The following is a 21,646-nucleotide window of genomic DNA, read 5'->3' as shown; positions in this document are numbered from 1 at the left end:
TGGTATTCCTACTGGTGTGGGCTCAGTGGAAGCATATGCCATCCCGGCTGCCCTGTGAATTATTCAGCGGCTGTGAGAACTGACTCAACCCCCAACCTGCAGTCTTCTCCTGAAACCTTCCTGCTCATTCCTCTTCCTGCTCATTCCACCACTGCCTCTGTCTTGGGGGCTTAAACCCCTGTCTTAGGCTTCTATCCTCAGGACGCTTGTCTCTGGGTATCTGTGAATCTCTCCCCGCTTATTTCTTATTATTTATTCTTTCTCTCTCTTTGAGCCACTGTTTGGCTGTTTCCTTTACACCAACCATTGTGCTAAGTATACAGATGTGGAAACTGATACTCAGGTAGGTGAAATAATGCAGTTCTGAAGTAACAGAGTCAGAATTTAACTGACTCTGTTTTTGACCCCAGAGCCTTGTTCTTGGGTCTTGAAATGGCCCTTGGAGCCATGGAGAGGATTCCCTTCAGAGTCTGCCCTGAGGCTGTCTTGAGAGGGTAATGGATAGAGGGGAGACCCGTGCAGAGATCGTCCATGTTGGCTATGGACTGTCCTACCTAAACCCAGAGTGGCCCACCCTCTGCCCAGGCACCGGGGCCCAGGGGCCCCGGAGCTGACTCCAGGTCTGGCCAGAGCAGAGGTTCTTAGGGGGCTTCTGGCTTAGCCACCTCATCTTGCAGAGCAGCAGATGGGCCTACATGTCTCACCGGGAGCCTGCAGGCCTCTCTCCCCTGCACACTGGCAGTTCTGAGTGGGGACCCCAGTACTGGGGTAAAGGTTGCTCAAGGAGAGAACAGAGGCGCCTAATGGGGCCCCAGGGTAGACCTGGAAGGGGTCAAAGGAGCTGTGACCCGAGGCGGCCGCAGCTGTGGAGGCCCCGTGGTGGGCCCGAGGTCGGGCCTGGGAAGTGGCAGCAGAGCTTCAGCGACCCAAGTGTGGACCTGAGGGGCCTCGCTTCCTGTGAGGAATCCAAGGGCTGTGGTCCCTCAGGGACCAGCGTTCTGAGGGGAGGCAGAAGCTGCCCTTTCCCTGGCTCACTCAGTTCAACCCAAACGCAGGGTGACATTTTCTCCTGTAACCAGGGATACCTCCCTGTGCGGTTATGTGCTGGGGTTTCTGGTGGGACGAGGCTCCGGGGTTTATTACCCCCGCCCTGTTCCAAGTTCCTCGTATGGTTGATATGGTTGGTGCTTATCATTTCATCTCCCATTAGGCTCCCACGCTGCTTGGGACCCATCCAGAGTTGCCAATGGTGCTGCTTTTCTGCTTTGGATGCAGTTTGGGGGTCAGGTCAAGAGAGGGCATCGTCACTGAAGTTAAACAAATGAGTCACCATGTGAGAATAAGGCTTGGGCTGGTTAGTAACATCCATCCAGGAAGACCTTTCCAGGTACCCCCGTAATGTTGCTCTTTGCCAGGGTTCGCCTGCTGGGTGAGGCTGGTGGGAGGCTGGGTGCTTGGAACAGAAAGCTAGCTTGCTCAGCTGTGTTACCTGTGCTCTTCTGATGGCAGTGGGGCTTCCCCATTTGCCTGGGTGCCAAGCCTGGGCATGTGTTTTGTTTGTTTGTTTGTTTGTTTGTTTTGCGGTACGCGGGCCTCTCACTGTTGTGGCCTCTCCCGTTGCGGAGCACAGGCTCTGGACGCGCAGGCTCAGCGGCCATGGCTCACGGGCCCAGCCGCTCCGCGGCATGTGGGATCTTCCCAGACCGGGGCACGAACCCGTGTCCCCTGCATCGGCAGGCGGACTCTCAACCACTGCGCCACCAGGGAAGCCCTGGGCATGTGTTTTGAATGATTGAGGTCAGTAGGAAGTTGCTTTCGTCCACCTTCCACCTCCCCCTTGCCTTGCTCAGACCATTTTCCTGCCCTTCCTGGGGAGTGCTGCTTGTCTCTCTGCTCCTCCCCTGAGCTCCTCAGCAGTCCTCCTGGAGATATAATTCCCTTACGCTGGACCTTGGGTCTAACGGCTGCCTTCTTCCTTCCTTTACCTGGGAACGGGGACTGTTCTCGGTTTCTGGGCCACTTCTTTGCCGCTGATCTCTTCCTGTCACTGGGACCTCCCTGGCCTCCAAGACACCCGCCCCCCTCCCCCGCACAAACACCAACCACAGAGCAATCATCCCTGGTGATTACCTTACGTCACCACCCCATAACACACGTGTATCCCCTGCCTTCCCCTTTTCCTGTCGCTAAGTACACATGCCCCATCTGAAGCTTTTCAGGCGTTCTGGGTAGTGTGCTGCAATTTGGATAGCTGCCACTAGGTGGACTGTGGGGTCTGGGCTAGAGTCACCTTGAACAGAAAGCCTCTCCACGGTTTTGGATCATAGCGGACATTTCATGTTTTCCCAAACCTACACATCGCAATAACAAAACAAAAGAAAACAAAAACTGAAACTGTATGTGCAGTCAAATTTATTAAATAACACAGCATGCCAACTAACTAATCTCTAATGCTCATATACAAAAAGTGATAGCTAGTTGAGAGCAAGATGTAGAAATAGCCATTTAGGTGAATGAGGCATCCTCATTAGCCCTTAACTGTTAATAATTAAGCTTAATTTTACTTTGATTTTTAATTTCTCTCATGCTCAGGGCAATTCAGTTTTGGCCTCTCTGAGGCTTGTCTGAGCCCCTGAGGCCTCTGGTCAGCCAGACGAGGTGTTAAACCCCTGAGCCTTTGCTTTCTGTGGCTTTAACTGCCCTGGTGAAAGAGCCTTATCTGTGATTGCTTTCTGAAAATCCCTGGAAAGGCCTGGGTCTCCTTTGTCTGTGCTCACAGCCCCTCCGTCTTCTCCCTTTCACAGAGGGAAAGAGAGAGGGGGGATCACACTACACGTGTGCTGCACTTTCCCTGGCTGTCTTTTTTCCAATTAAGAAAAGCATTTCCACACTCTGATCCCTTCCCCTGGCCAAACTTCTCAACCTTTGGAGATGTGTCTTGTCTCAAATCCCAGCCTGCTTCTTATTCTTGAGGTCAGCCACTAACCTCATGTTTTTGAAGTGTTTCGGCTCATGTAACCTCCTCTTTGTGGAACGCGGCTCTCTGTTACCACGGCTTAGAGTTAGGGCAATTCCAAGTGATTTCAGACTTAGGTTTTTTTGAAACATGATGAAAACTGTGTACTGACATTTAAAAATGAAAATGTATGGTTTGCTCATAGGGAGCTGTGACCATAGGGAATCCCTGATCTGAGAGAGGACGCACTGTAGTCTAGGGGGTCTTACGAGGACTGAGGGTCCAGGTCGTAGACCCCACTCCTTTCTGCCCCAGGGAAAACCCACATGTGCTGCTCTTATTGCTGTTGGATCCCCACGTCCTGGCAACTTTAACGCCCCAGGTCAGGTGGGAAGAAGGGAAGGAGCTAGGAGCAAGAGAGGAGAGAGGGAGGGACAGAGACCCCAAAGCTCAGTTCAATTCAATTTAGTTTAAAGCACCAACTAAGTGGCAGGCTTTGTGCAAAGTGCTGGACATTTAGATCTTGATTGCCCATATAATTTGCAGGGTGCAATGCAAAATGAAAAGGTGGAATTCCTTGTTCAAAAATTATTAAAAATTTCAAAATAGTGACAACAGAGCATTAAGCCAAATGCAGGTGAGAGAGGGGCTAGACGCATCGTAAGTTGCCTCGGGGTCCCGAGGAACACAGCTTGAAAAACACTGAAAATGCAGCCTGAGGTAAGGACCTGGGTGCAGGAGGTTATTTGGGGGATGATCCCAGGCAGCAGGAGTGAGAGAGCAGGGAGACAGAGGCAGGGGAGGAGGAGAAGCCAAAGTAAGAGTAAGTTAGCAAGGTTGCTTAGGGGGGCAGTGGGAGCACGACCTCAGCAGCCCCCCTGAGAGTGCTCCCAAATCCTCTGCCTGGAAGACAGGGAACTGAGGCATGTCTCCACCGACTCACAACCCCACTGGCTGAAGGGTGCCCCTGGGGTCACTAGCTTTCTCGCATGTCTGAGTTGAGCTTTTCCTACAACCAAGCAAGCCCCCAAGCTCCTGGGATGTTTGAAGAAGTCCTGGGGCAGAGGAAGGAAGATACTGGCAGTACCCCATTGAGGTGGGGCTTTTATGTGCCCGATGGGCCTGAGCTTGCAGGCGTGGATGCCGGCAGAGGTGGCTGAGAGGAGGTGACACTGGGCTGAGAGGCATCTGCTGCAGACTTTTGAGCAGGGGAGGGATGGGTCATTCTGCACGTTGGAGATTTCCCTCTGGCAGCTGGTGAGGACTGGGCCAGAGACCACCCAGGAAGAGGGGCGGGAGCCACCTTGTTTGAACCCTCAAGCCCCTCGAAGACCATGCCCCTCCCCTCCCTTGTTGTAATAATTAGTTCCAGGCCCTGGTCCTCCCGGGACCTAGTTATTTCCTCTGCTGCTGCAGCGATCAGCGTCCAGGCCTGGGCTGATTACATCTCCCGGGCCAGCGGCTGGTGGGTCAGGTTGTATGAAGTTGCTGCCTAAGCAGCCTGGTGCCTTCCCATTTGTCACCAGCATTAGCGCTCACGCAGTGACCTATCCTGCGTTCGGGAGAACAGGTCCCGGACGGCCAATGTGGACTTCTAATTTAGTACTTCCTTCCATTTACAAGGGAATCACCCCTAAAGAACAGCATTTATGGAGCTTACAAAGGCCAAATTAGATTTCAGATTCCACTTCTGTGCGTGGGTGACAGGCCGAGAGAAATGAATTAGTGGGGAGGAAACCGCAAACACCGCGATTGCGCAAGGATGCGCTGGCTTGTCCTCTTTCCCGCAGCCCCTCTGGGTCTTATTTCCCTGCAGCAGCCTCTGCCACTGGTTCAGTGTACTTTCTTTGCCACTGTCTCTGTCTGGGCCTCCCTTGGACTGTATGTGTCACTCTGCATCTTAGACATCTTCCCTGGGTCCCCTCACCCCTTCTCTCTCCCTCTGCTTCTTTTTGGTGTTTCCTTGTTCCTAACTCCTAGATCTTGTTCTTTGGGTCTCTACCTCGTTCTCTTTTGGTGGCCATCTTATTTAGCTGATGGAGGCCTCTATTCTATGTGAACAGAGGGCTAAAGCAGAGATAATGTCACGTGTTCACCAAATCCTATATTATCCCTTCCCCGAGCAAACTGGAAGACTCTTAAAAGGGATAACGTATCAAAAGATGAACAGAAGCCAGCTATGTGATGAATGGGAGAGGGTGGGAGAGAGCAGCCTAGGCAGAGGGAACAGCTGAGAAAAAGGCTCTAAGGGGACAATAGCTGGACCTGGGGACTGCCAGAGGCCCAGTGACTGGATTTGGTAGACAGAATTATCTGTCCCACTCCTCACTCCCCTGTATTATTTTATACATCCACACACTTGCCATGGCCTCATGGCAGGAGCATGTTTTCCACTGTTTTAATTTAGGGCTTGATCATGTGACTTGCTTTGGCCAATGGGATATTAGTAGACATGATACAAGTGGAAGCTTGAATTGTACTTGTGTGGTTGGGCTTGTGCTCTGCCACTGCTAAGAAAAGGACATGTACCAGAATACCCCAGAAGAATGAGAAATGTGTATAGGAGACCTGAACTCAATTCATGTCCTGGAGCCAAGCTCAGCCAAGCCCAGGCTAGATCAGAGCCCATTGACCTACTTGTTGTTGTAGGCCACTGAGTTTTGGGACTGGTTTGTTATGCAGCATTATTGTGGCACTAACTGATACACTGAAGCAGAGTGAATGACGTAGACAGTGGGCTGGGATGAGGCTGGAGAGGTGGGCAGGGTCAGTTGATGGAGCATATGTCAAGACATGGCAGGGACTTTTGATGGGAAGCCTTGCAGGACTTTGCTTTATAGGTATAGGGGTTATTGGTGCCATTGTGTAGATGGGAGAAAATAAAGCCCAGAGAATTTAAGCAAGTTGACCAATATCACAGAGATAGTAAAGTGACAGGGTGGTATCAGACTCCAGATCTGTCTGAGCCACTAAATGGTTGTTTTGGTTCCTCCCCCTTGGGTCAATTCCATTTACCTAAGTTTCACAGTGTGACATTCTCTGATCATCTCCAAGCTCTTTGGTGCTGACTGCTTCTCCTTCCCTCCTCCCTTCCCTCCCTTCCTATGACTGTCCACATGACCACAGGCCAGCCCTCTGCTCTTTTCTGCTGTCACAGTCCCTTGTAGACCACCAGCTCTGCCCCACCTCCCCACTGGCCCAGACCCCTGCATAGCCATTCTTTCCTTATCTCCCCACCTCTCTTGTCTCCTGGCCCTATGACACCACTGGCCAGCACAGTCCTCAGCCCTGAGCAGACTCCTTGCCTGCTCTCTCCTCTCCCACTCCTGGCTGCCAAGTGGTGCTGAGGATAATGCCAGAGTTTCATTCACAGGTCAGTAAAAAGAGCATGGGCCTTGACATCTAACCGCCTCAAGTTCAAATCCCAGCTCTGCTGCTCAGCAGCTGTGTCACCTTGGACAAGTTACTCAATCTCTCTGAGCCTCAGTTACTTTTGTCTGTTCATAAGGGATGATGAGGCCTCCCTCATTGGGCTTTCATGAGAATGAAATAATTTACATAGCGACACTCAACAAATGGGAGTTATTGTAGTTGTTGTGGGTAATAAGAATGGTTTCCAATGTCATCTGGGCCTCAATGCCCTATGGCCTTCATTACGCCCAGCTCTGTCTGTCTTCCTATAATATGTCCTCAGCTGCTCACAAGCCTTTCCACCCTCTTCCCACCTCCATCCTCCTATCACTGTCAGACTCTGCAGACAACCTCAACTTGACCTTTATTGTGTAGGTCAAGGTCATCAGAGATGGGCTCCCTCTATTTCGGTCCAATCCCCCTCAGTGTTCTCACCCCCACCCTCTCTCAGATGGAAAGGGTCCTTCTCTTGGTCGGGTCCCCCGACCCTCGCCATGAGTGCCTTGGATTAGAGCCCACCAACCAGCTCCAAGACCCTCTTCCATCAGTTAGCTTCTTAAGTCTTCATTTCTTTGTCCACTTGTTCATTTATTCAACATCTCCTCCTCTTTCTCCAAGTCTGGATTAAACCCTCAGCCGGCACATTTGCTCAAGCTTTTCCTGACTAAAAAGCCCCATTTCTCACCTCTCTTCACAGCAACACTCTATTGTCCTCATTTCCTGCTTCCTCACCATCCACACTCTCCTCACCTACTCTATTCTGGCTTCTGTCTCCAGCTAAACAACTCTTGCCAAAGTCATCAGTGACCTACATACCAAATCCAATGACACGTCTCAGCCCTCATCTTACTAGAATCTCTTGGCAGCATCTCTCAGTCAGCTCCTTTGCTTTCTGCAAATTCTCTCTTTCCCTGTTTCAGGACACCTACTTTTTCCAGTGTCTCCCCTCCCCTCTCATCAGCTGCTTCCTCTGACTCCTACAGGTCTTCTCAGGGATTAGTCCTTGGCCCACCTTTTTTGCCTCCTTAGGAGTGGCATCTAACTGCACAACATTAACTACTGTATGGCCTCTACATTGTCTTCTAAGTCTATGCCTTCAGTCCAGACCTCACTCCTGTGCCCCAGGCTGATCCAGCCAGCTGCCCACTGTGTACCTCATAGGTGTCCTGCCTTCTCCAAAGCTGTCCTGCCGTTTGTGCTCTGTACATATGTTAGTGGTACATTCCACATATTCCTTGGGTCAGAAATATCATCTTTACCTCCAACATGTAATCAGTTGCCAAGTTTTGTCAAGTTGATGTCCCAACCTGGTTGAGACCCTACCTCCCCTCCTATACCTCCCAGGAAACTTCTCTGACCCTCTAGAGAGGCAGGGCCCCTATCGCATGCATTTATAGTTCTGTTCTTCTCCTGGACAGCACTTAGTCACGCTTGCAATTAGATAAATCATCATATATTTAGCAGTTTAGTGTCTATTTTCTTAGCAGACCATGAGGGTAAGGGCTGTTTCTGTCCTGGTTGTCTCTGTATCCCCAGTACCTGGTGCCTGGTGTATGTTAGGGGTTCAATAAATACATGTGGAGGGCATGGGCAGCGATGGGGAAGGACTCCAGATTGGGGAGGGTGGGACAAATGCCCTGGGGTTGGGTGCTTACATAAAAAAGCACAAAGTAGAGCAAGATGCAGACCCCTGAACCCCTTTGCCCATGTCCCCCTCCAAAGCCCCTGGAAACTGCTGCTGAGCCTTTTGTTCTATTGACAGGAGGTGAAGCAGCTACAAGCTCCTTAATCAGCTCTCTACAAACATGGGGAAGCCTCATTAATCCCAGTGAACGGATGATCTATTGTTTCCAGCTCAGGTCTCTGGCGGACTGACCTTCCTCTGCAGAAGCAGAAACCCCCATGGGCAGGAATGCCCCTGCAGTTGATCCACTAAGCCGTGGGTATAGTACCCCTGGTGGGGCTCTTGACCCAGGTGATAGCTGGACTGAGACTAGGACCAATCCTCCACAGACAGCCACTGCTCACCTATCAGAAGGGCAAAATTGAAAAGTTGGATAATATGCGATATTGCTGGGGAAATGGGCACTCACATGCACTGTTGGCCATGGGGTGTGTATATGTGTGTGTGCGTGCATGTGCAGAGGTGTGCAATTTGGTATGTATGAATGATTAAGTTCATCAGCTCTGGAGCCAGACTAAGTTAAAATCACGACATTGGCATTTGGCAGCTGTGTGAGCTTGGACAAGTCACTTACCCCTCTCCATGCCTCAGTGTTCTCATTTGTAAAGTAGGGATAATAGCGGTACCTCCTTACAGGGTTATCGTGAGAACAGAAAAGTTAATATATGTAAAGGCTTGGTTTCTATCTGAGAAACCCTACTCCTTCTCTCCACCCCAAACTAGGGCCCAAAGAGTTGCTATGGAAACCGTGGGGTGGAGAGCAGGGCTCTCATTGATTTCTCTTTGGCTGGTGCTTTTGAGGTCTTCTTAGAAGTGAGACTCAAATCTCGCCAGCTCTGCCCCATTGTGCAGCTGCATCCTGTGCCTTCATGGCTTGGATTAGAGGCCAGGAACTCTGGGTTCTCATACTGGTATTGCTTCTGGCTTGTATGAAACTGACCTGTATGAGTCAGCTTTCCCTCTGGGCCTCAGTTTCTCCATCTGTACAATGAAGAAGTCAGCCTCAAAGGGAAATGCATTTGATTTCATATGCCACTTCAGGTCAACTGGACCTGTAGACTTGGACTGAGAAGAGTTCTGAAACTGTGTCCAGGTTATGTAGGAAAGAGCATCTGCAATCGATTAGTGATGTCTGTAATGGACACGGGATGGAGAAGCAGAGCTCTCTGTGTCTTGTATTTACCATCCCTAAGCTAGATGCTTGATTTCTAAGGGGTCCACCTTCTTGATCTAAAGCTTTCAGTGTTATGAATGTTCAAAATGAGACTCATTAACATCTAGATATAATCTAGGCATTAGTTCTAGGAAGTTCTTGTCACTATGCTTCAATATTATTCAGGTTTGAGGGGGAAAGGGGGTCTTCTAAAGCTCTATGCCAATTACCCATAAATATAGCTGGTGGTCACCATGAAGGGAAGAGAGACTTTGGCTCTAGGGAGTGGAACCCATACAGGAGCTGGGGAAGCATGTGAAGGGACAATGACTAGCCTAGGAGGGGGTCAGGTGGCAAGCATCATGGAATTCCAGGGAGCAGGCAGGCCTGAGAGAGTTACCTGTGAGTTTTAAGGTCTGGGGCCAGAGGGAGTGTAAGCAGTGAGACCAAAGGAGCCAACCTTACAAATGTGCCTGGGACTGATTCTGCTCAAAGCAGGACTGGTGTAGCGCTGGGACATAGGAGGTCTTTTTGGGAACTTCTTCCTGTAGACTCCAGCTCCAGGCTGTGGCCATATCTCCCTCCTCTTAACAGAATTCACTCCTGGACAGACGAATTGGGTAGGAAGCAAAAGCCAAGAAGAATTGACTGGGGTTTGGGCTGCAGACTTAAAATAGAAAGCTCTGAGGGTAGATGAGGATTTTCTGGAGCCTGCATGGAAGGCTGAGGTCATTACAGTTGCACGGTTTGGCGGAGGGGAGAGTCGAAGGGTGTGAGTAAAGGGTTCCATTCCTGGCAGTGGTGGTTTTGTTGGAGGACATCTGTCATGCTCTCAAATGTTTCCCAGCCTGCAGGCAGTTTTCGAATCCATAAAGTTCATAAGCACAGTGCTCATCAACAATTAAGCTCATGTAACCATCTCTCTCTTTATAAATTCATTGAAAGTTGGAAGAATGAATTTCATTGTTCTTTAAATTTATTGTCTGCTAACTCAATCATGTTTCTTTTAGTAACTTAATTGTTTCTGAACTCAGGAACTCCTAGCTCAACAAAAGTGTCAGAAAATGAAGTTGATAGCTTAAAAAGCTTTATTTTACACCCAGCAAGTACCTTTTCACATCTAAGCATTTTCTACACTAAGGCTCTAAACATAAAAGTAAAGGACACAGTCTATACAGTTATATGGCTGCTGTCAGAAATAGCTACAGTAGTCAGACAGACCTGGGTGTATGGTTGTTCCCTTGCCCTCCACTGCCACATACTGGTTGTGTGATCTCAGGCAAGTAACTTAACCTACCTGTACCTCAGTTTCCTCATCTGTAAAATGGGTATGATCAAATCTACCTTGGAGGGCTGTTGTATGATTTAGTAAGGTAATTGTACATAAACCACACAGCCGAGGAGGGCCTCACACACAGAAGGTGCTTAACAAATGGAAGCTATTATTATTTTATTATTGGAGTAAATGCAAATTCACAATAACATTTAGTTGCAGTAAAGCATGACTTCAATAATAAATGCAGTAACATCTAGATGCAAAAACATAAATACAGTAACACATAGATACAGTAATACAACTAGAGTCCTACACACAATAACAGAAGCAGTTACGTGGATATAGTAACATATAGGTGTAGTAATATAATTGCAGTAACCCAACCACAGTTACGTATACACATAAAAACTTTTAGTGACACTAAAGTGGATTATTTATTACTTTATTTAAGGAACAGAGCTACAATATCAAGATACAACATCACACAACTGCAGCAATATATATGTTACAGTAGTGTACAGATATATTAAATTAGATACAATAAAAATAGATACCTTTAAGTCACAACTAGAGTGACATTCCTTAGAAGGGATAGATAGCTACAGTAATACATGGATCCTATAATATGGTTGCAATATCTTCGAGGAATTGTAATGTATAAGTATAATAACATGTAGACAGAGTAATACACAGTCACAGACCTGTAGGAACACTGATACAGATAGGCAATGTTGCATCTAGCATTCTCTTTGCCATTGGGATTCTTACCCTTTTTGGGTCAGAGCTTTTCCGAGAATCTGTTGTTCTTAGGGAAAAAAACCCAAACAAACCCAAATTTTCCCAAGTGCACTTATAAGTGGCAAAATTCTGTGCCCATGTAACCCTTGCTCTAGTCTGGTATTTAATGTTTAGGTGTCCTGGATTCAAATATTTGAGAATCAGAGCAAGTAGAAATAATATCTCAAGAGATCCAACTTCAGTCCACAGGCAGGCATAATCCAGGTTGGTTTCTTAGTCCTCTTCCTGCTTACTGGACTCTGATTTGATTTGGCATTTAGGTGACCCAGACTTCTGACCTACTGGAGGAAACAGACCTATCTCTCTTTCTCTCTGATCATGGTTTTGAAATCCAGCTACTCTTGTTTGATAACCTTATCTCTGCTGAGATCAGCTTTGTCTGAGCAAAAGTCTCTTTTGACCAGTATCTTGCAAAGCCTCAAAGGACATTTCCAAGCAGTCCATGCAAAGGCTGGTTGTTTCTTTTGTACCGGGATGTTGGCAGCTCCTGCAGCCTGGCTGGTGCATAGAGCAGCGTTGGAAGAGGAGTAACTACTTAGAGGCAAATGTTTTCTGCTGGAGCCAAACCGATAGACATTTTCCTAATCATACTTACCTGGCCCAGTTTGACAATCCAAGTCCTGACTTGCTGTATCAGTTAGCTATTGCCACGTAACAATATCTCAAAGCTTTGTTGAAAGGAATACACATTTATTATTGCTCATGTGTTTGCAGGTCAAGAGGACGGTTCTTCTGATCTGGGCCAGGCCTGGCTGGTTTTGGCTGGACATACTCATCTGTCTTTGTTCAACTGGCTGGTCTAGGATGGCCTTGGCTGGGGAAACTGGTCCAAATGGGGGCTCTTTCAATGTGTCTCTCACATCCTTCCAGCAGGGTTGTTCACATGGCAGTGGTAGGATTATGAGAGACAGGGGGAGAGGGGAAGGGGAGGGGGAAGGAGGAGGGGAAGGGAGTAGAGGGAGGGGGAGAGAGAGAAGTGTACTGTCCCTTCTGTTGCATTCTGTGGGTCACAGCAAGTCACAAGGCCAGCCCATATTAAAGGAGTGAGAAAATAGATTCCACTTCTTGATGGAGGGAGCTGCAAAATCACATGGTAAGGGTATTGACACAGACAGGAATAGAGGGTGGGAGACATTTTTGTAATGACTCAACCATACTTGCTTTTCAGGGGTGATTGCTGGGACCCCTGCAAGCCCTCCTTTGGGTCTCTGAGCAGAGCCAAAGCTGCATTTTGGGAGAGATTTCCAACCCCTTATGCCTGATGCCCAACTCCGTGTGGGTAGCAGGGCACATTATATGGTCCTTAACCCTCATAAGCTCCTCCTTCCCTTGGCTGATTTGCCCTAGTTACCTGACTTACCTGACTCTGACACAAAGGGGTGTCTCCATTGGCTTCTAGTGACTTGCACCTTACAGGCTTTTCCCCAAAGAGTGATCTGGGCCACATTTCCCTACTGGGAATTTGAAATCTGGACTTAGAGGTCTTGGAACAGTCAGTGGTGAGTGGAAGTTCATGATGTAGAACCAGGACTGGGGGAGAGAGCAGAAGAGACTCTCTTCTCTCTCAGAGGGGAGAGAGCCACATGAACCAGAAAGGAGGTAGAGGGAGAAGCAGCCCTGTTCTTTTGCTCTCCTGCTTCCATAAAACTTGGGTGAACTTTGTTTTCTGTCTTGGAATCCAGTAAAACCTCTATTTCCTTATAATACACTCCTCATTTTCACTTGAGAAAATCTGGTGTGAGTTCTATTTTTTTGCAACCCAACACTGCTGATGATAGGACCCCCTTTGGGAGGGAATGCAGGCCAGACAGCTTCTTTGGCAGAGTGCTCACCTGGAGACCACCCAGCTGGAACTCCCAGCTCATGGGTATCCTTCCCTAGATGCCAGAGCATTTGCCCTCCTGGGTCCTCACTGAGAGCTCAGCCTTGGAAGAACTAGCTCTCTACATCTAGCTTCTGCCCCAAATCAGAGAAACAATTGACATCTGAGAAAGAGTTGAAAAGAGGGTCATTGATACTCATTTCTGAACATACTACAATCTTTACTTTAGGGAGAGAGCCATATAACTCACTAACCACAAAGATGATTTCTCTAAACTAGATCTGAATATTCTTCCTTTTACCTTTATATAGGGCTAACACCTGAAAATAATTTCTACACTTTTTACACTCTCATTGAAAGCATTGTCAGTTAAATATTCTCTATATAAAGTCCTATGTGATCAATTCCTTTAAGAATTCACTGACAGATAAAAGTTTTGAGGAACATTTTATAAGAGACATCCAATCTTTTCTCTTTTTGCCATGGTTGCCAGGAAGCTCACACACCCACATTTACCACTTGATCACTTGCAGACAGTTCCTGATAGTTTCCAATGTCTGTCTGAAATGTTCTCTGGCTGTGGGAATGTGCTTTGCAACCTTCAATCAATGAAGGATGAGAGTTGATGGATTATATATATATATGAAATTACATGTGTATGTATTTCCTATTGCTGTTGTAATACATTACCACAGACTTAATGGTTTAAGACAATACAAATTTATTATTTTACCATTCTACAGGTACAAAATCTGAACTGGGTCTTAAGGGCTAGTTAAGGTGTTGGCAGAACTGTATTCCATCTGGAGGCTCTGGGAGAGAGTCTGTTTTCTTACTTTTTCTAGCTTCTGTAATCTGCTTTCCTTGGCTCACGGCCCCTTCCTCCACCTTCAAAGTCAGCAATGTAGTATCTTCCGATTTATCTCTCTGACTCTGACCCTCTCTCCCTTAAGAACGTCTGTGATTATATTGGGCTCCCCAAGATAATCCAGAATAAACTCCCCATCTCAAGATCCTTAACTAATTACATCTCCAAAGTCCCTTTTGCCATATGAGGTAACATATGCACAGGTTCTGGGGATTAGGATGTGGACCTCATTGTGGGTCCTACCACAATATATATATTCAGCCTACCGCTATATATATATCTCAGCTTCCTTGCCCCATTGATGGGACAATTCTGAGTTGTGTTCTGTAGCCTCACAGAGGATCCCCCTGGAACATTGAACCCAGTTGCTCACAGCAGAAACCCACTCATGGATACATCTTTATTAGTTCTCTTGTCCGTGTTCCCACTTCCTTACATGATCCCTGGGATCACCTCTCAAATAACTCCTTGCACCTAAACTTTTGTCTCAGTGTCTGTTTTGGAGGAAACCCAAACTGAAATAGGAACCATATTCTCCTAGATGTATTGGTATAATTGCCTCACCCTTCTTCTTTGCCTTCCTCTGAACATCTTATTTTTAACCATTGTATTATCTTTTTTAAAAAACCAGCATAATGTAGAAAAAGAACATGAGCTTTGGAGCTAGAAAGATATAGATTCAGATGCTAACTCAATTTCGTATAAAGTGTGTGTTTTAAAATATTACAAGTTGCCAAAGTGTCCTCTGAACCATACAAAATACAATCCCCTCCCCACCCCCTGGTTAGTGCGTTATTGGAGCAAAGTGCATTTCATGTTACTCTGATTTCTTTAAAATTGATAATCCACTTATATATACTCTAGTGTGCAGGATATTTGCTTCACCAGAGCATTTATTTAATGATCAGTGGGATACAGGGATTTACCAGGGTGTGTATTTTGTTTAATGAGAACCCCTAGTTTTGCATTATTAAAGCCCATGTTTCCCCCGTATTTAAAATTATCAGAGCATCTGTGCATAGGCCTCTGAAATACTTGTCAGGTAGCGGGTGGTGATTACATGCTGACTGGGCAGGGGCAGCGAGGATCTGATCTTTATAGAGTGCATCACCTGGCTCTGCAGGACCTGTCCATGGTCCTGATATGGGCTTCAAAGCAAGAAACAGCTGTCTCCGAAGTGGGGTTTTCAAGATGATATTTTGGAAGTGGGAATAAAAGATTAGAACTGCAATTAACATTGATTTATCTATTTAAATATAAGAGCCAAGTTCACCTTTACTAATAATGAATATATGGATTGACACTAGTGTCCTGTCATATGTCAGGCAGTCATGGGGCATGGAGAGGCTGAGGGAGGAGTGGCGCTCCATAAGGCAACAGGGTTAATGGTGGTGTCTGGCTTCATTTGTCACTTCTGGTTATATATTTCCAGTTTATATGTTGCTGGCTAAGGAATCCATGGATTATGCCATCCAGTTTGATTTTAAGTAAACTTTTAATCGAAGTATAATTTATATACAGAAAAAGTGCACAAATTATAAGGGTACAGGTCAATGGATTTTTACAAAGTGAGCACATTCATATAACCAGCGCCCTGATTAAGAAACATGAAATTGTCAGCACTCCAGCAGCCATTTTTATGCCTCTTTCTAGTTACTACCAGCCTGTGGGTAACCCCATCCTGATTTTTAACACCACATATGAGTTTTGCATATTTTTGAACTTTGTATAAATGAAATCGTATATATGACTTCTTCTCTTCAGTGTTACATTTGTGAGGCTCCTACATGTCACACTGCTATTGTAGTTCATTCATCCTCACTGCTATATAACATTTCATTGCATGCATATGTCCATTCTCCTGTTATGGACATTTTTGGTGCTTCTAATGTTCGGATATAATAAGCAGTGCTGCTAAGAACGTTTTTATATGTGTCCTTTCATGAGATAATTCAATTTTAACTAAAGAAGCCCTCACAAAATGGTCACGTGGCTTTAAAACTTCTTGCAAGGATACCATGAATTGAAGATAATACTAATGAATGCAAGCACAAGCAAACAGCTAGAAAATGGAAAGCTGATAATTTTACTCTAAATAGAATGTTTGGGGTTACTAATGATGATTTAATCAGATCCAACAAGAAATTAGACAAAAAAGGAGGAAAATTTTGAGAAGACTCTGCTGTGTGGATTTATACACTTGACCATTAATGATAAACCTTGAGATATTTGCTAGTGAGTGTGAAGTGTCTGCAGTTAGCATGGGTGGATGTCACTGCTGCCAGGCACCACATATTTCTGATTCTCTTCCCAAGCATATGATAGAATTGACTTCCTGGTCTGGTTCAGGTTAAATTTCACCACGTGACTTATTTTGGCCATTGAAATGTGAGCAGAAGTGACGGATGTCACTTTCAGGCAGAAGCTTTAAGAGCTAGTGTGTGATTCATCACAGTGTCTCTCCATTTTGCCACAAGAGCTGGGAATGTTCTGGAAAGAAGCTGCTTGGTCAGTCTGGGTCCCACAGTGAAGACACTGTGACTCAGAGCCACAGCTGACCTGTGATGTACCTTCCACTTGCAATAAACCTGTATTGCTTTAATCCACAGATACTCTTATCATGGCATAACCTAGCCTCTCCTTGCTGATACAGTAATAGCCTTAAAAAACAAAGACTCAGAACACAAAGACAAACCTGTAATTTGTTTTCAATGATGTCTAAAGTTATGTGATGCTCCCTCCGGTTCTTTATATTAGTTCTGATACTTTGTGACAAATAGATGCCTCTTTTGAGATTTTCTCACTTAATAGTGAAAGTTTAAAAGCCACATATCAAAAAATATATATAAAATAATATAAAATAAAATTACTGCTTCAAAAAAAAAAAAAAGAAAAGAAAAGCCACAAACCATCAAGAAAGTGCTTGTACTTCTTTCCTCAGGCAAAATGGATGAAATAATCCAACAGAAAACAATTCATGGGCAAACTAAAATGCGTTCGTTTGTCAGTAAATATGGTTGGAAGATGCAAAGAGAGTACCGCTGAAGACATGAGGTAATAAGTACTAGAACACATTTTGCAGCTCCGGAGCTTTACTCTACAATTGGATGAAAGTACAGATGTTTCTAACATGTCTCAGCTTTATGGCATGTGCCAGATTTAGGTCTCAGTAATGAAATACACAAAGAATTACTTTTTTATGAGGTGTACTGGAGAAGAGAGAGTTTCAATAACCAATGACTTATTTAATAAAAACAGTTTTATGGAGAAAACTGTATAAATATAACCACCAATAGAGTGGGTGCTTTAACTGCAATACACTAAGGATTCCAAGTTAAGGTTATAGAGATTACTCCAAACATGAAATTCACTCAAAGAAGAGCTGTTGAAGCCAAGAATTTGAGGCCAGAAGTGCACAAAATGATGCAGGATGTCACTGATGTGGTTTATATTATAAAAATAAAACCTTTAATATATAATAAAATCCTCACAGGATTTTTCAGCAAGCATATAGAGGTTTGATTATTTTGTAATGAGATATACAGGTTTGATGGCTGTCTTGTGGCAAACTATTTTAATGATGTAGGGAACTTAAAGATGAGTTACACATTTTTTTTTTACAAAAAGAAATGTTTCAAACTTGCTATTTTTATAATGACAACTGGCTGTCAGTAGTATGCTATACAACCAATTTTTAAAAAAATATATGTTTAGGTTTGAAAGAATTTTATGTTTAAAGTAGAGTTTCAAAGATAGTACAGAGAGTTCCTGTGTACTATTTTCTCAGTTTCCCATAATGTAGCTTCTTACATAACCAAGGTGCATTTGTCCAAACTAAGGAATTAACACTGGGGCATTACTATTAACAAAACTCCAGAGTCTATTCAGATTTTACCACTTTTTCCACTAATGTCCTTTCTTTTTCTGTTCTAGACTCCAATGCAGGCTACCAGATTGCATTTAGGCAACAGATATTTTGAAAGAAACACACACACACACACACACACACACACATTTTCTCTGAACCCCCAGGGTATGTTTCATATGTAAGCAATGACTGAAAGATAAATTACTGCCTGAAAGGAGCAAGTGTTATGAAGAGAGGATTTTTTTTTTTTTTTTTTTGCGGTACGCGGGCCTCTCACTGTTGTGGTCTCTCCCGTTGCTGAGCACAGGCTCCGGACGCACAGGCTCAGCGGCCATGGCTCACGGGCCCAGCTGCTCCGTGGCATGTGGGATCTTCCCGGACCGGAGCACGAACCCACGTCCCCTGCATTGGCAGGCAGACTCTCAACCACTGCGCCACCAGGGAAGCCCTGAAGAGAGGATTTTTAAAGCAAACATTTGGAAGTGTTTCTATTGTTTTGTGATTTTTGTGATAGAAAATGATGTACCTACATCACCTAAACAACTAAACAACTAAACAACTCCTATGTATGTAAACTTTAAAAACTTGGAAACAGAATTTTTTAACATGTTAGAAAAAATCTTTCAAAGAGTTTCAGAACCTGTTTGTTTGCTAAAAATATAAAAATGTAACACCTTTTGATTAGTTTGCAAGAACCACTGATTGACATCAGGGAAGATGGAAAGTTGCTTGCTGAATTTCAACAAAAAACTTTGCAGACTTTGTGGATAGGAATGAAAAATAATGATGAGGATTTAGTAAGCACAGCCAGCATCACTGTTTTCCCACTTGGATCAATGCATCTTTCCATGGTATCTTTTCATTTCCCCAGCCATAACAGCAATTAAAATCAAGTATCAAAATAATCTGAATTAAGAACCAGATCTTTGAGCCTCTGTATATAAAAGATTTGCCTTTTAGAAATGAAACATTTTCAATCACTTGGCTCTCATTAAAATTTTGGGTGAGAGCAAAAATGCTTTGAACCATTATAAATACAATACAATTAAATGATTTAAAATATTTTATTTTTGTCTTATCATTTTTAACCTTAATAGTTTAAATTACATTTTACAATGCATGTAAAATATTAGTGCAGTGCTGAGTGTAGACACGTGCTCATTTAAAAAGAATTGGTAAGGGTGGCTGGATGAAACAGTCTGGGATGGTGACACCCATGGATGGCGCCTGGTGGACCTTGAGGAGGGGGCAGCTCTGTGGCAGCTTGGAGGGCTGCCTAAGACAGAAGAGGTCAGAACCACTAGGCTCCTATAGCAGGAGCCAGACATCAGACTCTGTACAAAGGAGATAGCCAGAACTGGCATGAGAGTGGAGGCCCAATTCCATTCCAGGTTCAGAAAACGGAGAAGAGTCTAGAATTACCCTGCTGCCGTAAACCAGTGTTCAAAGAAATCCCTCGGGCACTCATGTGCCTACCAAGTTGCAGTTCCCCCCACACTACCTCTCATAACCAGTCTGGTTCGTGGGGAGTCCCTACTGATTTTGGCAACAGCACCCAGTACCTTCTCTGGGGAATCTCAGGCTGCTTGCCTCAGTGTTTTTTTTTTTAACATCTTTATTAGAGTATAATTGCTTTACAATGGTGTGTTAGTTTCTGCTTTATAACAAAGGGAATCAGCTATACATATACATATATCCCCATAGCTCCTCCCTCTTGCGTCTCCCTCCCACCCTCCCTATCCCACCCCTCTAGGTGGTCACAAAGCACTGAGCTGATCTCCCTGTGCTATGTGGTTGCTTCCCACTAGTTATCTATTTTACATTTGGTGGCATATAAGTCCATGCCACTCTCTCACTTTGTCCCTACTTCCCCTTCCCCTTCCTCATGTCCTCAAGTCCATTCTCTACATCTGCGTCTTTATTCCTGTCCTGTCCCTAGGTTCTTCAGAACCATTTTTTTTCTTTTTAGATTCCATATATATGGGTTAGCATACAGTGTTTGTTTTTCTCTTTCTGACTTACTTCACTCTGTATGACAGACTTTAGGTCCATCCACCTCACTACGAATAACTCAATTTCGTTTCCTTTTATGGCTGAGTAATATTCCATTGTATATATGTGCCACATCTTCTGTATCCATTCATCTGTTGATGGACCCTTAGGTTGCTTCCATGTCCTGGCTGTTGTAAACAGTGTCTCAGTGTTGACTCTGCCCAGGCCACTCTCCTCTCTCACCCTGAATCCCATCTCACATGGCAATTCCATGGAGGGTTCTATCCACATTGAACATTGTCCATGGAGGGCTCTATCATTTGGGGCTATGTCTTGCTCCCCTTTGCCTGACTACAGTGGGCTGAGTGGGAGCCCCTAAAAAGATATGTCTACATCCTAATCCCAATAACTTGTGAATGTGACCTTATTTGGAATAAAGGTCTTTGCAGATATAATTAAGTTAAGGATTTTGAGTTGAAATCATACTGGTTTGCCCAGGTAGACCCTACATCCAATGACAGGTATCCTTATAAGAGTCAGAAAAGGAGGAGACACATATACCCAGAGGAGAGGAGAAGGCCACGTGAAGATGGAGGCAGAGACTGGAACGATGCAGCCACAAGGAGAGTCAACAGCCACCAGCATCTGAGAAAGGCAAGGAATGGATCATCTCCCAGAGCCTCCGGAGGGAGTGCAGCTCTGCCGACACCTTGATGTTGGACTTCTGGTCCCCAGAACTGGAAGAGGATAAATTTCTGCTGTTGTATGCCACCCAGTCTGTGGTAACTTGTTACGGCAGCCCCAGGAAACTAAGACACCCTCTAACTTTTCAGTCCCAGCTTAGACATCTGGGAAGCCTCCTCTGGCTTCCGGGTCCTTTGGGCTTCTGACCCCTCCCCCTGCCAGCTTTCTCTTGTTAGCACTTATTCCTATGTATTAGAATATATCTTGTCCATCTGATTGGCTGTTACTTTCCTGGGGGCAGAGGCCAAGCCTTCTTATTCACCATTGTTCTCTGGTGCCCAGAAAAAAAGCCCAGTACATGATGACAATAGTTCATATTTTTTGAGAATTTGAAAAGTAAAAGGCACAGTTCTAGGAGCATTAAGTACAGTATCTTATTTATTCCTTGCATCATCCCTATGTGGAAGGTATTATTATTAGTTGCATCATATAGATGAGGGTAACTGAGGCTCAGACACGTGATGTAACCTGCACGGGTTCACAGCACTGGTAAAAAGAGTCAGGATTTGAACTCAGGTCTTTGGCTCCAGAGCTTGCATTCTTAGCCTCTACTGCCTCAATTAGTAAGCCAGTAAATATTTGTCAAATAAATGAATGAATGATGCTTTCTTTAGGTTGGGAGCCTGACTTTCCTCCTCTGGGGTTTAGCATACTTGTAGCAGTGTCTCAATCAGGGCTCTTTGCAAACATCCATTTTGCACACAAAGTCTAGTGAATGGGCGATCTGGCTTCACAGCCCAGAACTAAGAAATCTGTCCAAGCTGGGGAGGGCTGCAAAAGGTGTCACTTTGTGACAGCCGGCAGCTTGATGGGCAGTGGCTGGGAGGGGTGATGACTCCAGAAATCAGAGCAAGATCTGGTAGTCTCCACCTCTGCCAGCCCCAGGGCAATGATGGGTGGCCCCTCATTTCAGCAATGTGTGTTCATGAGTGAGCACAATATCCCAGCCAGAGTTAATTAATTCTCCTCAGCATTCTTTGAATGTTTGCGTGTGAGTGTGTGTGTATGTGTATGTGTCTGTGTGTTGGGAGGGTGTAGAGAGAAAAAGAATAGATGGGGGTGTGATACATTTTA

Source organism: Mesoplodon bidens (genome assembly GCF_964165515.1).
Source record: "Mesoplodon bidens genome assembly, chromosome: 2".
NCBI classification, from domain to species: Eukaryota; Metazoa; Chordata; class Mammalia; order Artiodactyla; family Ziphiidae; genus Mesoplodon; species Mesoplodon bidens.
The sequence above is the reverse complement of the archived record's forward strand: the minus strand, read 5'-3'. Positions refer to the sequence as shown.